Below are 15193 nucleotides of genomic sequence, written 5' to 3'. Positions count from 1 at the left end.
ATGCAATTCATAATACATTAAGCAAATGGAAGTTATGGATTAGAAAAGACACAACCCAAAATGCAATTTATACCATATTATATAATCGGGGGTTATGAACTTGAAAAGTCACAACCCTCAATCAAAAGGTGTGAGTTATGGATGTGGATTTTTAAAATAAGATAAATGGTTAAAATGAAAGTAAAAAGTCAAAAAAAAAATAAGAAAAAAGATAAATAGGATGCCTACACTATGGGAGATGCCACATCATCTTGCCACGTCCTTCCTTTATATATATATATATATATATATATATATATATATTGATTTTCCGATCCGACTATTGCTATGTGTCATTAATTTACACCATCTCTTGACTCAACCCCACATCAATTTAACCTTGATTATGTAGAATTAACTCAGCGCACCATAATAAAATCCAACCACATATGTAAAAACTAAACCCTGGCTCGATGAACACCCTCCCCTCACTCCCAAATCAACAACCCTTTACACAATCTAAACTTCAATTTCTCCATTATCATCTTCAAATTCTTAATAGGGTTTAGGTCTATTTTCAATTACGATTCATCTTAGAATTCTTTTTTGTGTTGTAACAACTCAACTGGTCATTTTAAGAATTTGCATTTAGTTCGGTAATTTGAGATTATAAGTAGCTTCATATGATGTATTATGACTGGTGTGAATCATCAGTTTTGATTTTTAGGTGATCGGGACTGATTTGGAAGAATGATTCTCAACCAAGAAGCTTTAAGTTGGAAGAGTTGACCAAGTTTGACTTTTGTGTAACTAATCTCCAATCAGATTTTTGATAATTCCTTTAGGTCCGGATAGTAATTTTTTACTTGGGCGTAGGCCCGAATTTGCATTTGGATGTTTGTTGAAGGTTTTGGCGTTAATTGACGAAAATTGGCAATTTGAAGGGTTGTAAAGTTCATAGGTTTGATCGGGAGTTGACTTTGATAATATCAGGTTTGGATTATGGTTTCGAGCATTGGAATAGTTTCGTTATGTCATTTGGGACATGTGTGCAAAAGGTCATTCCGAGTTGATTTGATGTGGTTCAACATAAGTTTTGAAAGTTGAAAGTTCAAAAGTTCATTAAGTTTGAATCGAGGTACGACTCATGCTTTTGATATTGTTATGTGTGATTTGAGGTCTTGAGTAGGTCCGTGTTAAGTTTTAGGACTTGTTGGTATGTTCGGACAGGGTCCCGAGAGGATTGGGTGAGTTTCGGGGTGGAATTAGACCATTTTCTTCATGATTTCATTGCTGGTTTCGGCTGGTTTCCGATGCCTCAATTGTTTTTCGTGATTGTGAAGATGCAGGAGCGACCGCATAAGGTAAAGTCTGGAGTTGGGAATTTTTTGCTTTGTGTTCGCAAAAGAATGAGTGCGTTCGCAAAGAGTATGCAGTTGTGTTCACTGCGTCGCGATGGTCATGCCACGAACTTTAAGTGTAAATTCTTGCAGCGTAATTTTTTTATGCATCGTGATCACGAGGGTACATCCGCGATCGCATAGGGTACCAGCGCAATGCATATAAGTACTCTATTTCAGACCTTTGAGTTATTTTATCATATTTTGAGCTATGAAGCTTGGATTTGGGCGATTTTGGAGGCAAATTCCATCACATGGATTGGGGTAAGTGTTTTATACTTGGTTTTGACAATATTCTGTGATTCCATCATCATTTTTGGCATTTATTTGATGATTTCAAAAGAGAAATTGGAGGTTTTGCCTAAACTTTTCTAAAGTATATTTTGAGTTTTGACCAACGATTCGGAGTTAGATTGTGTGAAATTAGCATGGTTGGACTCGAAATTGAATGGGTTGCCAGATTTTGTAAGTTTTTTCGTGTTCCGAGGTGCGGGCCCGAGAATGACTTTTTGGTTGACTTTGAGTATTGATTAAAGATTCGACCTTTATCGTTTGGGTTTACTTCCTATGGCATTATTTGATGATTTCAAGTTGCTTTTGGCTAGTTTTGAGCGGTTCTAAGATCAATTTGAGCGGGATGGAACTTCTAGTGTATCGATTTGACTTGTTTCAGGTAAGTGTCTTGCCTAACTTTGTTGAGGGAAATTTACCTACTAATTGATATTATTTTCTACATGCGGGGGTGATGTATATATGATGTGACAAGCGTATATGCATGTGTCAGGTTTAATCATGCCTAGGGGTAAGTTATACGAGTATTTGTGCTTTGTAGAATTTATGTGACATTTTTGCTTCGTGTTTTACTTGACTTCTAGATTAATATAAATATGAAGTTAAACGTTAAGAACCACGATTTAGCTTATTAAAACTTGATTAAAATTTGACAGAATTTTGAGAAACTATTAATGTGCTAAATTCGGTCATCACTATACTTAATCACAAATACATCGCTACATCGTTATTCTTGAGATATTGGATTCTATACTTGAGTTTAAGATCATTTTTTTTGATTCGTTGAGATACTTGAACATTCCTGAGGTTTGTTGAATTGTTATTGGCTTGAAAGTTGTTATTTATGTTCATTTGGAATATCCGCTTAATCACTCTCCTTGATGTAATTCATGCTTCCTACCTTGTTTGTTATTGATATACATGTGCTTGGTGAGGAAGAGTGTAAAGCACGAAGGGTGATGCCGTGCCATTTATAGACATTACCATGAGAGAAAGAGTATAAAGCACAAAGGGTGATGTCGTGCCATGTGAGTTAAGCACGAAGGGTGATACCGTGCCATGTGAGGATGAGAGTGTTTTCGTGCAGGCGATTTAATGACCCGACCGGTCGTTTTGAGAGTTGTAGCTCCATTGCCCCATTTCCTGCTTCTTTTGTATTCTGCAGCTGTATTATGACTTACCAGGTTAGTTGGTTCGGGTCCGAAGTGATTTCGGAGTAAATTGAGACACTTAGTTTTTATTTGGAAGCTTAAGTTGGAAAAGTTGACCGGATATTGACTTACGTGTAAACGACCTCGGATTTGAATTTTGATGGTTCTGTTATCTCCGTTAGGTGATTTTGGACTTAGGAGCGCGTCCGGATCGTGGTTTGGAGGTCCGTAGTAGGTTTAGGCTTGAATTGGCAAAAGTTAAAATTTTGAAAAGTTTGACCAGGAGAGGACTTTTTGATATCGGGGTTGGAATAGATTTTTGGAAGTTGGAGTAGGTTTTTAGGGTCATTCATGACTTGTGTGCAACATTTGGGGTTAATCGGACGTGATTTGATATGTTTTGACGTTGTTCGTAGAATTTGGAAATTTCAAAGCTCATTAGGCTTGAATTCGTGTGTAATTCGTGTTTTTGATGTTGTTTGAGGTGATTTGAGGATACGACTAAGTTCATATCGGGTTATAAAACTTGTTGGCATATGTACACGGCTAAAATCGGAGAGGCCGATTTATGGTCATTGCGACATTCCATGGCTTCAGCTGGAGGGCCCGAGGCAAAGTTCGAGGTTCAACCCCAAGGGTTCCTTCGACCTTGGGGTAACACAAATCGATGGCTACCTTGGGCAAGCGGGAGGTTCCCAAGGCACGTGACTAAAGCTGGCAATACCTGCAAGAGTAGTACTAGTCTGTACTAGGCTAGCAAATAGCTGTACCAGCTACATTTCTTTGTAATAATTACGCGTGTACCATGTTGAGATTTCCCATACTATATAAAGGGAACCCTTATCATTTTGTAAAGAGTTATGATATCCAATACAAGAACAAGAACATTCTCTGCTCTCTAACTTAAACATATTCTCCCTTGATTTTATTGCTTATATTCATTAAGTTGCCTACGTTTACTGCGTTTCATTCATTGTTCTTCATTTACTACTCATCATTGATCATAAAGAGCCCCCATCAAAGCTCTTAGAACTGTTAGTCCTTCATCGGCTATCCACAGCCTAAAGCTATAGCTCGACCTCGAGGCCCAGTACAGGCTAGCTCGAGGCCCCGATTCTCGGCTACTCAGTTTGCATAACGTTCTATCTTTAAGCTCGTACCTTATTTTCTAGTCTCACACTTAGCATCTACTGCCTAACAACTAGCATAAAAATAAATCACGTATTTTTAGAATTACAAAATCAAATCTAATTGTAATTACCATTTTCAAGGTAAACAGTTTGGCGCCCACCGTAGGGCTAAAAATAATAGTGATTGTTTTCTTACTGGTTTTCTACATACTGGAAGTTATCTTTCACACTTTTTATTGCCCAAGAATCTTTGATTTCAAGTCAAAATGTCTAACTCAGTGAATGAACATGAAAACAACGGTCCTGAGGACTATGGAGAGAATGGTGTAGCTGTTCCAGATATCAGTGTACCACCACGAAACCCTGAGGTTGCACCAGAACCAATTCCCGTGGATGTGGTCTCACGCAACACCCAACATGTCAGTATAAGCTCCCATGCTAACAGGAGTACACGCCAAGAGAACCAACAGGAAGCTCGGAAAAATCCAGCCCGGGAAAAAGGAGAGGCGGATGGGAGAAACGGAACGAAAAAACCCCAGCACGTCGTTCATATGATCATCGGAGGGACCGACGTCCCCTAACGACCCGTGATCAAGAGGGAAAAGATTTCTGCCGCAATGGAAGGGCAAATTCGGGGTCGCATGCCTGAGGACATCCTTGCCTTCAGTGAAGAGGACTTCGAGACCGTGTCTCATCCCCATAACGACGCGCTAGTAATTTCATTTCTCTTGAATAACGTTCAAACTAAACGTGTACTTATGGATCCAAGTAGCTCGGCCAACGTGATCAGGTTAAAGGTGGTAGAGCAGCTCGAATTGCTCGATCAAATCGTACCTACCTCCCGAGCCTCAACGACTTCAACATGGCCGGTGAAACACCGAAAGGGGAGATCACCCTCCCGGTCAACGTGTCCGACACAGTTCGAAACACAAAATTTCATGTCATCGAAGATGACATGAGATATAATGCACTGCGTCAACTCTTCATCAGAAGATAAAGTTTTCGACAGAAGACGGTATAAAAATGGTATATGGAGAACAACATGCAGCGAAGGAGATGTTTGCGGTTCATGAGGAGGAACCAACCTCAATATCCTCCACCTCGGAGGAGCCAGAGGACAAACAGACCCCCGAGAATGACGAAGAAGACTTCCTCGCCCCCGAACCATCATTGCCCCCGAAGAATCGGATGCAACAAAATCAACAGTTGATGAGCTGGAGCAAGCCATTTTGATCGAGCACCTCCCAGGTATACCTGGGAATGGGACTAACCCCCGAACTCAGGAAAAAATTCAATCAATTCCTTATTAATAACATCGATTGCTTTGCGTGGTCCCATTTAGATATGACAGAGATCCCACCAGAAATAACCACCCATCGACTATGTGTCGACCCCAGGTTCAAACCGATAAAGAAAAAAAAGAAGACCTCAGTCCGAGGTAAAACATGCGTTCATCAAGGATGAGATAACAAAGCTCCTCAAAATAGGATTTATTAGGGAAGTAAAATATCCCGAATGGTTGGCCAATGTGGTGGTAGTTCCCAAAAAAGAGAATAAGTTAAGAATGTGCGTAGATTATAAAGAGTTGAATAGAGCGTGCCCCAAAGATTCATTCCCGTTGCCCGACATTGATCGCTTGACCGATGCCATGGCCGACCATGAGATAACCAGGCTACCCTCGACATAAGCAAAAGAGCTTCGATCACATCAACTCCAAACAATAAAAATGCTTCAAAACAATTCAGCCATCAAGCGAAACCTCCCGAGGTGCTCGCCCATCGTCACATAACGGCTTGCAATCGAGGTTCTTATCGAACCATCAAAGAGTCGGACGAACACAAAAAACTTCAATGAGGGAAAAATAAAGCCTAAACTAGAGGTCGTGCCGACCCTACGCGTAAGAGCCACTGTCACTAGGTTGAATTAAAAGGTCGTACCAAACCTACATGTAAGAGCCAATGTCGCCAGCTTAAGTCAAAAGGTCGTACCGACCCAACAAGTAAGAGCCTAAGAGCCAGCTTAAACTTCAAAAACCTAAGGGTCAATGGGCTCGAGTCAAAGTCCGACTCGAAGACTGAGCCCTTCACAATTAACTAAAAAGTGCCTAAAGGCAAATGCGTAAGAGCCTAAGCGGCAACCTATATTAGAGGTCCTACTGACCCAACGCGTACGAGCTTAAGGGCCTATCTAAAAGAGCCTCAAAGCCGATGAGTGGTCGCACCGACCAAATACGCAAAAGCTCAAAAGCCTTTACATATATGTTAAAAGGTTCACAAGGGCGCATTTACAAGGCCTATGACTAAAGCCCCTACAAGGGCAAAAAGCAAATAAACCTTAATCTACCACCGGGGCTAGACCTTCGATGGCTCCCTTGGAAATTGTGCTTTCAACAGCATCGGCCATGACCCCCGGGTTTTCATCTGCCTGTTCCCCTTCGAGGATTCTGCCTCCACCTTCATCATCTCCCGAGCCACTGCTCGACTCGCCTTCAGAAGAAAGTAGGGCCGCGACCTCCTCTTCCAGGGTCTTCACCCTCTCGATCTCGGCGAACATATCGATGATCCCCGAATACACATCCTTGAGAGCCTGCCTCTGAGATTCTAACCGGGCATGCTTCACGGCTAGGGACAATTGCAGCTCGGCCTCCTCGGACACCTTCCTGGCCTGAGCATTTGCAGTAGCAGCATCCTCTTTGTACGAGGATACGAACGCCTCGACTTCAGCCCTAACCTCAGATACCGCAGCAACTAACTCAGTATGTAGACACTTATACATATTACTCTCCGCCCTCCAGTCATCAAGTTGATGCCCAACCGAGACCACCTCCCCCTGGAGGTTATCTCTCTCAAAGACTATCTCACTCACGTGCCGTTTGAGTTCGAGAATTTCAGAGTCCCTGGCTTGGAATTCTTCCTTCATTAAGACATCTTTCTTCTCAAGCTGCAAAGATCGACCCGAAGGTGTTAAAGCGCTGAAGTTGAATAAACATCTAGACAAAAAACAAATAAGAGCTATATAACCTTCTCAGTAAGATGAATCCTTTCTCGGGACGCCGCCTCCAAACAATCCCAAAGGCTACAGAGTTCCTCCTCCCTCTTGATTGAAAGAGCTCTGAGCTCATCAGCTTCCAAGGTGAGCTTCTTGTTCTCACCATCGTAACGAGTCAGCTCAGTTTGATACCTGGAAAAGGTCTGATTGTAAAGCACCTTGGCCTGGAATCATGGAAGAAACAAGGTTAGCAGGACAAAGATCAGGGCACTGAGCAGAGTTTACAAGAAAATTACCTGCTCACAGAGCCTGTCGATCTCGCTAAAAATAAGCGATGCGTCAAGCTCAGGCTTTCCCTCAGGCGCAGCAAAAAGCTTTTCAAAAACATTTTTATCTCCGACGGACGCCCCCACGTTGAAAGACTCTTTATTTTAGGCATCTTGTATCTCCCTCGGAGAAAAGTCGATCCCAAAGGGGAATCGCTCACTTCAATAACCCCGAGTGGATCAATCGGGGCTGTCTCCTATTTTTGGAGAGCTTCATAGCTGGGCTCCCCTAGACCGCTTAATGAACGTACCTCAGCTCGGGGAAAGTTTTGGCCAATTAACTCGGGGATATCACCCGACGCACCCTCGAAGGTCTCTTCAGTCCGAGGTAGGGCAACAACGGAATCGAGTCTCGATTTAGAATCCATTGACTCTGCAGTACGTGGGACAGTCACTTTTTTCCCTTCGTGGGTGCTTCCGAGGAATCATATTTCCTTTCGCCTTTAGCTCGAGGACTCCCTGGCACTTTTAGAGTTAAGATTGCTGAATCAGCCTTGGGTTCTTCCACTTTGGTTTTCTTGGATTTCGGAGAATGAATCAATGGCCTCATTCGTTTTTTCTTCTCTTCATCAGGTTTCGGGGTATCCGCTTCACCAAGCGGTGCTTCCCTCATCAAAAAGGCCTCCCCCAGACCTGCACAAATACAAAATATAAACACAGGGAATGAGGACGCTATCAGTGATAGTTCTTTTGAGAGATACAAATTAAAGCAGAAGTAAAGGCTCACCGTGGTCCTTGGCTTCCCATCGAGCTTGGGATAGGTCGCGCCACACATGCTCAACTTATGGGCAAATCGAATCCAGCTGGTTGACCTAGCCTGAGAGGTCCTTGACTGCATTAGGGTACACTACGAAGGCTACATCAGCGGAGGAAGTCAGTTCGTAGGAAGGTGTACCCAAAAAGAAACGAGAGAACATTTAATCATTATATCTACTTACGTTTCATGTTCAACCTTCCAGGGAACGGCATCCTCTCCACTGGAATCAGGTCTGAAGTCCTAACTCGGACAAAATGACTCATCCACCCTCCATTCCTAACCTCGTCAGTACAAGCGAAAAGGGCTCTCGAGGCCCGACAATGGAGCTTAATCAGGCCCCCACGAAAGAGTCGCGGGCATCGCCTTAATCATGTTCGAGTAGTATCTGGTCAAGTAAACAAAGCGCCAGAACGAAGGATGAATTTGGCCGAGAGTCACCCGATATCGTTCGTAGAAGTCGAGGATCACGGGGTTTATTGAAGGCGAGGATGGCTCCACCAGGCCGAGGGTAAATGGATAAGTATACACACTGAGGAAGACGTCCTTGTATGTCTTTATGTCCTCCCCCTGAGAAGGAACCTCCACCAACACTGCGTCCCCCCACCGGCAGTCGGTCTTCACCTTTTCGGCATATGTTATTAAACTAATATATCGGGACACAGGTTCACGACGTCCCTACTTCGATAAAGGTTTGTTAGTCTTGAAGTCAGAGGTCGTTTCAAAGGCTCCTGGGATGCATTCCCCAACATGAGAAGGTGTTGTCGCTTTTCCCTTAGATAAGCATGAGGAAGAGGAAGGCACATCTTCCTGAGGGATAGAGGTGGATGTTTTCAACATTCTTGTTAAAAGATTTCAAAGGAGAAATGAAATTATAATCAGAAGAGAACACAAGAGAGATGTAGGAAGAACTCTTTTGAAGGTTTGATGATGCAGTGGAAAATAAGGGGCGAAGGCAAAAGTATTTATAGAGGCCAAACGTGTACGTTGGAACGGACCAAAGATAGCCGACCGCTGTAATTGATTCGAAGGCTTTTCAAGTGCTGCACGGAAGCGACCTTTAGACACCCTACTTGTCGCATCAATCGCTTGATAGAGCGTTTCTAATGTCGTGATAGAAATATCTAAGAGGCAAGAATTCAAGACCTTTTCTTATCATTTTACTCTAAGAAACACGAGGACTATCTGTACATTGCTAAAATCGGAGAGCACGATTTATGGTCATTGCGGCATTCTGTGGCTTCACCTGGAGAGCCCGAGGAAAAGTTCGAAGTTCAACCCCGAGGGTTCCTTAGCTCGACCTCGGGGCAGCACAAATCGTTGGCTACCTTGGGCAAGCGGGAGATTCCCAAGGCACGTGACTAAAGCTGACAGTACCCGCAAAAGTAGTACTAGTCTGTACCAGGCTAGCAAATAGCAGTACCAGCTACATTTCTTTGTAATAATTATGCATGTACCATGTTGAGATTTCCCCTTCTATATAAAGGGAACCCTTATCATTTTGTAAAGTGTTATGATATTCAATACAAGAACAAGAACATCCTCTGCTCTCTAACTTAAACATATTCTCCCTTGATTTTATTGCTTATATTCATTACATTGCCTACGTTTACTGTGTTTCATTGATTGTTCTTCATTTATAACTCATCATTGATCATAAAGAGCTCCTATAAAAGCTCTTAGAACTATTAGTCCTTCATCGGCTATCCACAGCCTAACGCTTTAGCTCGACCTTGAGGCCCAGTACAGGATAGCTCGAGGCCCCGATTCTCGGCTACTTAGTTTGCATAACGTTCTATCTTCAAGCTCTTACCTTATTTTCTAGTCTCACACTTAGAATCTACTGCCTAACAACTAGCATAAAACTAAATCACGTATTTTTAGAACCATAAAATCAAATCTAATTGTAATTACCATTTTCAAGGTAAGCAACATATTTGGTTGAGGTCCTGAGGGCCTCGGTTAATTTTGGATGGTTAACGGAACAAGTTTTGAAGTTTGAAGACTGCTGAAGTTGGCTTGTGTCTTGTGTAATCACACCTGCGAGGGTATTGTCGTAGCTGCGATGCTGTAGTTGCGGCGGGATTGGTGCAGATGCTGAGCTGGGGCTGTCCTGGGGCAAGCATAGGTGCGAAGGTGGATGCGCATCTGCGAGCCCGTAGATGCGAGAAGGGCCCTGTGTCGCGCCCCTTTTTTCCTCCTCGCGGAAAAAGTTCGGGTTTCGACATTCCATGGGGGAATCGACTCGTTTCCTTTTGGAATTTGGGTATTTGAAGAGTCGCCACCTAACGGATTATGGTGCGTTAGTCACCTAGAGCGATTAACTCTTAGACTAATTTGCATTACCAGAGATTTAGGGTAAGGGCTCGAAATAACCTTGAGGGGAAGGCATTAGGCACCCCTCTCGGTCCACAACGGTGGGTCCCGGCCGCACTTATACTTATGAATTAGTCCTTTAACAAATAAGTAGTTAAAACACATAATTGCAAATAAAGCATCTTGTACATTGTATGACTCAAATAATAAGACAAAGGCTTTGAACAAGTTGTGTACATATAAAAAAAGAGTAAAGTTTTAGACAAAGGGAATTTGGGAAGGAGGGGTCCTAGGTTGGTTAGCCTACAGGATTACCCCACGCAATGCCCGATAAACACTCCTCAATGGGGAGCTACACGTGACATTAACGCATAGTCATCATATCCATATCTACCCTTCCCACCCCTTAGTGGTTATTAAGCGAATGTTATTTAGCGATCTCTATGCGTGCTGTTACCCATCCCTTCTTAATGGTCCTGGAGGAGAAAATACTATAGGTAGTTACCTATAGGTAGTTCTAGACAGACCCCTAAGGTTTAAAGAAGAAAATACTAAGGCGACAAGCAAGAACACATATGACTTTAGCAAATAAAAGCAGGAAGGAGCAAATAAGAGGCTCAGGTTTACCTCCGCAGGTAATACATGTAAACAGCACGACTCAAACACAAACAAGGGCAGTATTATTAAACGGGATCCTAAGACATGATGTCTAGGTGAGTATCAGAACACAAGAGACATGCAGATTTATTTTTTTAAACATAGAAGCAGGGGCCTAATCAGTTTGCCTACTGATTTTAAGCATGTTAACCATTAAGAAGTAAACACAAAGAGGTAGTTTCCAGTTTTATAAGAAATTTGATAACCTATGGCTTGCCTAGGCGTGGGATAATGCACTATTGTTACCAGAACTATTAAAACAGGGTACGAGATATTTTACCTAAAGCATGTTGTTCTAAGTTTTACAAGATACAGAATTATTACTAGTTTTACTTAAACAGGATAATTAGACGTGAGACTGTTTTATATCCTTTTTCATGCATCAGGAGTTTAACTAGGCGTGACTGAGCGAGTATGAATGAGATCCTAAACATGGTATCTAGTATGCACATATAAGGTTCAGAATGGTTTATATGCAGAATTCTTAAAGCAGGATTTCTAAATGCACAACAGGTTACAATATGATTTCAAAATATGCATAAGTAACAGTTTATTTTAAAGTTGTCGTTTATCCCAGAAGCAGGATTTCTAAGTGATAATAAGGATGTCAAAATGAGATGCTGAAAATAGTATACATAAAACCTATGAGCATGGTATCTAATGCATGATATGCTTCACATGTATTGGTCCTGAACATGAATTCTAATGCACATACAGAAAAATATAAACCTAAAACATGTTTTCTACCCTTTGATAACATGTATAGCTACCCTCCCCTTTTTCACTAGCCAGCCCCAATATTCGTTTACAACGAATATTACAAACTAACATTGAATGAATTACATTAATAGATAAAGAAAAATAAGAAGTTACACTATAGGGAGCCTGCAAATAGGCCCTGATTTCCAAAACCTCAACTGCTCAGATTGTTTCATAACCTTTTGTGAATATCCGGGTGTGTCAGAGTTCCTTAAGGACCTCAAGGGATCCCGGGCAGTGCTTACACCCAGATTTCACAACCATATTTGAGTAAGTGCAGTGTGGAAGGGCCAACTCTAATGCATCAGAGTTCAGAGGGATCTCATAGGGATCCCTAAGCAGTCACACACTAGAGGGGCAGAACTTAGGGATCTAAGAATAAAGTGAGAATGCTTGACATAGTTTTGAAAAAAAGTTTAAGTAGGAAAACAATTTGAAAAGAGGCTTGAAAATAGTTTTGTAAAACAACAGAGGAGTTATTCAATAAGACAGTTTTGAAAAGAGTAGGGCAATCAACAGAAAACAAACCAACCTCAGAACTAAAACAGGTTCAGCATCCCACATAGAACAAAGAACCAAGGCATGTTTAGCACCACAAGCCTTCACACAAGGGTAAATGGGAATTGGGGACAGGTAAAGCACATAATGGTAAACACATAACAGGCAGAAGTCTTTGGAATTGGTATAGATATGCTCAGAAACACTGATTAGACATAGTCACAGAATCAGCAATGCTTAAGGGGTTCAGTATAGGATCAACATAATTTAAAATCAATCCAAGAATCATACAAGTTTAGGAGTGCAAACTACTTAACAAAGAGATTCATACCAAAACCAGATATAGCAAGATCACATGGAGACAGACTACATAGAGGGGGGTAACATGTGCATACTGATCCTAAGGAAGGGGAGTACATAACATGCTAATTATGTAAACATATCAACCACCGGTTTCACAGCAAAACCATAAGTAAAAGCAGACTAGAAACTGGATGAATCGAAGTAATAAAAGGACCATATTGTATTGGGAACTTGAATTGAAATCAGAACATACTAGTAAAGAAGGTAGTAAACACAAAGTGAGGAGCAAGAGTGTAGAGTAATCAGCCTTGGCTTGTAGCCAGGTGACTTAGAACAATAGCAAGTAACCAGAGAAAAGAGAGCAGAAGAGTGTTTTTGTGTGAGAGAGAGTTTTTGAACCAATGTGTTTGTGTCTTTGGTGCTAATGAAAGAGCAAGGTACTTATAGTTTGAAAACAGGTAGAAAAAATAACGCAAGAATCATAGTTCAGCAGTAATTATGGAACTATGTACTAATTAGAATCAAATCAGTATAAGTACTTTCTTTAATTAAGGAGTTAAATTTAAACGATAACAAGAAAATACTAAATAAGGAAGGAAATCACATAAGGCTGAATATAACAAAAAAGGAAATATTTTCAGCATAGTACAAGTACACAACATGTAATAGAGACTAGGTTCAGCAGATTCTAATCAAGGAAAATACTTAAGAATCAGTTGACAGCATGCTCGACCATAGATTAAGGTAAGAAAATATCTTAAAGGTTAAAATCAGTAGAGAATATCACAAGAAATTAGTGAAGGATCAGTCACGGAGATTCAAAGATTAAAACAAATAGTACTGATTTAGGAGAAATTGACACAAATTTATGAGAACAAGCGGAATAAACACATAATAGGCAAGAATCAGAAGCCCTAATAAGCCAAATAGGGTAAAATCAAAAAAATTTAGGGATTCACATAGAGCATAGCATGAATTAATAGAATAAACATGACATAGGCGGAAGAAGCAAAAGTCAGAGACACTGATGAACAAAATAGGGTAAAACCACAGAGAATCATAAAGCTCATGAGAAACAAGCACATATACAGATTAAGCGAACATATTATCACAAAACAGACTCAGAATCCAGGATTAAAACCAAGAAACTTAGGGTTTTCAACATAATAACTCAGATAAAAAGAGAAAACTCAAATAAACGTTTAAACATAGTGAAAATCATAGATTAATACTAAAATCATAAGGAAAAGCCATTTTGAAAAGGGCTTAAGAAACCCCGGTTTGAAGATGACGGGTCGTTTTAGAAAAATCGGAAAATCTTTAAGGAAAACAACAAAATAACTCGGAATATAGCCAGATCTATTACAGATCTAAGAAATCAAGAGCTAATAGTTAGGGTTTCAGAGAGATAACCCAAAGAGAAAGAGAATCGGCCTAGAAACCACAGGTTCTAGCCGGAGATGGCAGGATCTTACTCGGACAGGCCAAGATTGGCCTAAGAATGACATGAAAAACCATGGGGGTGAGTTGAACCGCCTCTGGTTCCTTTATGGACCTCAAGGCAGCAGTAACCCTGCGTAGGAAGGAGCCATGAGGGCTGGGATGGTGGTGAGACCACCATAGTTAACGGCAAGTCGACGGCCGGTGAGAGTTTTAGGTTTTAGCAGAGAGAATTTGAGAGGTGAGGGGAGAGTGTAACGGCAGAGTGAAAGAGAGAAATGAGGGGGAATGGGGGGGCTAGTCTCTAGGGTTAATTAAGGAAAGGGGAGATCTGGACCGTTGATTAAAATTGATCAACGATCCAGATTAGACAAGGGATTGGGTCGGGTAGGATAAGGTATTGGGCATGGGGTATTTGGGCTGTTTTAATTGGGTTGAGGTCTGATTTAATTAGGCTATAATTGAAATGAAAGTGGCTATTTGTTAAATACCCAATGTAAATAAATTAAAACGATTTATAAAAATAGCTATTAATTATAAAAATGAATTTCATGCGTAGAAAATAATTTAAAAATGTTTATTTAGTATTTAAAAAATACACATGATTAATTTCTGGATGAAAATAGTACAAAATCATATGATTGGGCTATAATTGCAAAATTATTACAATTATAGCCAAAAGGTGCCAATTTGGCTAATTATGAAATAATTTGGTCTTAATAGGACCAAAAATAATACATTACATCAAGAAATGCTTTTGAAATCATTTGTGAGGTAATTTTGTAATTATTTCTTGGAAATAAAATGCTGGATAAATTAATAAAAATATAGGAAAATTGTGGAAAAATATCAATTACTAATCAATGCATCATTTTGAAGACATATGCAATTTGAAATATCTTTTGGGAAAAATTGGGTATCAACAGCTGCCCCTCTTTACCCGGGAAGGATGAAAGAGTTTTTGGGTAAAGAAATAATGACCAATTTTGACCGGGCGGGATGTTTTTGAAAGACAGAGGCCGGACTCCGGTCTTTGAGTTGCCTACATATCCCTGGTTTTACAGGAATCAGGTCATGTGTAGTTCTGGGTTCATCGGCAGAATATACCAACGAAGTTATTGCAAGAATGGGCACGAGATGCGAAAGCAACTATGGTGAGCGGTTAAGGTCCGAAACAGTTGAAGGAATTGGAGCGAGATCG

Source organism: Nicotiana attenuata, chromosome 9, assembly GCF_001879085.1.
Source record: "Nicotiana attenuata strain UT chromosome 9, NIATTr2, whole genome shotgun sequence".
Lineage (NCBI taxonomy): Eukaryota > Viridiplantae > Streptophyta > Magnoliopsida > Solanales > Solanaceae > Nicotiana > Nicotiana attenuata.
The sequence above is the reverse complement of the archived record's forward strand: the minus strand, read 5'-3'. Positions refer to the sequence as shown.